Below are 3,313 nucleotides of genomic sequence, written 5' to 3' on the forward strand. Positions count from 1 at the left end.
AGTCAGCTACAGTTTTTTTATATTATATTTTCAAAATACATGTTCATAACAAAAATAAGAGTAAGAAAGTATTATTGATCCAACTATTGCAATCATAGTTTTAAAACAGGATCAGTGTCGTCGCAGAGCACTGAGGTGCCCTGCTCCTAAAGAGGAGAAAACTGCTAGTGAAAGACTCCTAGCAGTGAATAAGGAGCCCAGCAGATGGTTGCCAGGGCAACTGGAGAGAGCAAGAGATTGCACCTGCCGGCGGTCAGCTGATTGAAAGGGGCAGGGCCTGGCTCCCTTATAAACCCTAGGGGCTGAGGCGAGAGGCAGTTCACTGCTGGCAGCCCAGGAAGAAGGAGCGCTCTGCCATGGAAGAGAGGAGAAGTCTAACTGAAGGAGCAGTGGCTGACACAGCTGCAGAATGGAGGTTTTACTGGTAGGCTGGAATGTTGTTATGGCCAAGCGGCTTCAGTTTAATTTATAGCGGAAGGGCTTGCACTTGTGTTGCTGTTTATCACCGGTGGTTTGGGTGAGGCTATTAGGGGTTGGAGGAGGCCTCATAGGGGACCCACAGCAGTGTGGGGACCCCAGTGCCAGTGAGGGTGCAGCATTTGGGGTGTGCAGACCCCAGGCCCAGAGAGGGGCAGTTGAGAAGCCCCAGAGAAGGGGGCATTGCTGAGAAGCCCCAGTGCGGGCGTGGTGAGCCCCGGAGAAAGGGTGGCATTACTGAGAGGGCGCAGAGAGAGACAGGGCTGCAGAGAGCCTGAGCGCCAGAGAGGAGATGTAGTCTTGGACTGAACAATGTCTATTCCAGCTGCGAGGCTTGGGGCGTGGTAAAAGGGTGGTAGGAGCCACACATAGCCCCTAAGGCTAGGGTGCCCCTGAAGCACCTATTTTGGAGCAGGACCCACGAGGCATCCAGAAAACCACGGGGTCCGAGTAACCAGCAAGGTATGACTGAGAGGACGTAAAAGGCCGTCTCCCAAATATATGGTGTTATCAAAGATGTGGCGGGTGAGAATTTGAGGGTTCCTTTGGGCCAACTTGGCATGGGAAGGGGACCTTGAGAAGATCACGGCCCTCCTACAGGACCCTGCCATGACAATTGTGTTGATATAACTATTTTTATTAATAGCTCTTTTTTTTTTAATTCAAGTAGATTCATTTTTCAAACTCGTTTTGCACCATTCTATAATCCATCTCCCAACATCTCATACAGAGGTGAACTTCCACTTTGGTTACAGTGGCTTACAATCATAACTACAAGAGATAAACCAATAGATAGATAGCTCTAGTTTTCCCATCATTTAACAACCTTAACGAAAAAGTACAACTATGGCTTATGAATGCAAGGAAATCTTCTATTATCTTCTATCCCTTTTTATATCATGATAGACTAGTGGGTTTATTGTAACCATCATGTTTTAAATCTTAACATTATAATAGTGCCTCAGTTTCCCCTGCTTGCTTTTACAGGGGAGAAAGAAAGAATGAGTTAGACCATGGTGAAAGTGCAGTTGCTGAACTATTTGACAGAAGGCACATCCATCTACAAGTATTTGCATATTGCTGTTGATACAGTGACAATGTGGGGATGGGAGGCATCACCCAGGAGGCTTCCAAGAAACCTGGGGAAGATAAGCATAACAATACATGGAGCATCCAAAGACAACAAGGTGGTGTCCTGAAATCAGAAGAGAGTCTAAACAGAGATGGGTAGAGAGTCGTTTTGGGGACCAAGGTTATATGAACTGGAGAGAACTGCTGAGTTTAACTTTGCAGAGTTCAGGGCTGTAGTGGGGACAGAAAGACTGCTTAACCATTTGTGGAATGACAGAGAAACTCTGGGCCTTTGTCTCAATAAATGTTTATCAAAGAGGAGCTTTGTTTTGCTGGTTAGAACTTTGGCTTACACTTTTTTCACCCTATCAAGAAACAAAGTCCCTTTCTCAGGAGGTGAACTGGAAGGAAGACTATGGAAAACCACGTAGGGCCAGAAACCAAAGCCTAAGGTCTCAGATTTGGAATGAGAGCTCCCCTTCCCACTCTGGGAGCTGGCACTGGTCAGGCTTCAGGGGGGCATTCAGACAGACCAGACAAATTTGAGAAGTTCCCAAGTAAATGCCCCCCTGGGGAAATCCATGATGTGTACCTTAAATCTAAAAACGGAGAAAAAATAGTCCATGATATTGCCACAGATTTCAAAAGGAGTAAGACAAGTCTAAAATTTCCTTTCTAAGATGGTACATATTGTCAAGAAAAATACAGATTTCTATTCATATTCTTTGGAGCATATAATAAAAATTTCTATCATAATTCCTTATAAAGATACATCTTATTCTTTTGATGGATACTTTTGGTTTCCAAGATTATTGTCTGTCTCACTTATCATTAAGAAAGGGGTAATTTGCTTTATCAGTACCATCTGATTATGGTCTTCACAGTGTTATTACCATGAACAAAAGGTAATCAACTTATGCTAAGCTGTCTAAATCAATATATGCATTTTTGTATAACATACATATGAGCCTTTGAGCTGTCCTCTCAACATATTAATATTTCCAGAGTTTTATCAGACTATTCCATCACATACTCTTACTAAAACACTGCTGGGAATGGAAATGTCTGTTGAGAACTTATCTTGCAGCTTTAATCATAACTATGGACAAGTTCAGTCTGCTCAGAGAAGAAATGGTGAAGGGCCCCTATCACAAGCCCAGTAAAAACTGATAAGTATTGCCCCATGCCTGCCAAGGATGAGCACACTCATGATCCAAAACCATAGCACACAGAAAGATTGCCTTGTTCTACCTTACTTTAAATCCTTAATAAATTCAGATGTTAATTTTCTAGCTCATTAATATTAGTCTTATTTTAGACACCCAACATTAATGTAAAACTGAAAATTTTAAACTAAACCACTTTGTTCATGTCAGAAGTATAACTAGTAAGTTTTATACCCTAGGCAAAACACCCTCCACCTTGGGTAGTGGGTGCTGAGTGCCAAAGGGCCAGGGGTGCAGGAAGGTGGCCAGTCTCACTTGCCCTGTTGACTCCAAGATCCCACCTGCTGCTGCTGTGGCTGCGTTGGTGTCTGCTCACCCTGGTGCAACACAGGCCTGGTGCTCCACTTGCCCACCCCAAGTCCATGCTACTGATTCACACACCAAACACTTGGGATGGTTTAGTCAGAGACGGTCCTGCTGAGCAGGGAGCTGAAATAGATGACCTCATAAGGTCACTTCCAGCCCTATTTTTCCTATGATCCTGACTTAGATCTGAACTTGGAATCAGGAAGATCAAAGCTAAGGCCCCCTCCTACACA

General features: G+C 44.1%; 1 long non-coding RNA gene across 1 annotated transcript; it reads left to right on the top strand.

Moving 5' to 3' along the window:
• The first annotated feature begins 235 nt into the window (after window positions 1-235).
• Window positions 236-2,940, top strand: LOC109280792 (uncharacterized). The gene is made up of 2 exons (XR_002087212.2): window positions 236-424; window positions 1,465-2,940. It is a non-coding gene; the product is annotated as an uncharacterized LOC109280792 (long non-coding RNA).
• Window positions 2,941-3,313: the final 373 nt, after the last annotated feature.

This window comes from Alligator mississippiensis, chromosome 2, assembly GCF_030867095.1.
Source record: "Alligator mississippiensis isolate rAllMis1 chromosome 2, rAllMis1, whole genome shotgun sequence".
In the NCBI taxonomy this organism is placed as follows: Eukaryota; Metazoa; Chordata; order Crocodylia; family Alligatoridae; genus Alligator; species Alligator mississippiensis.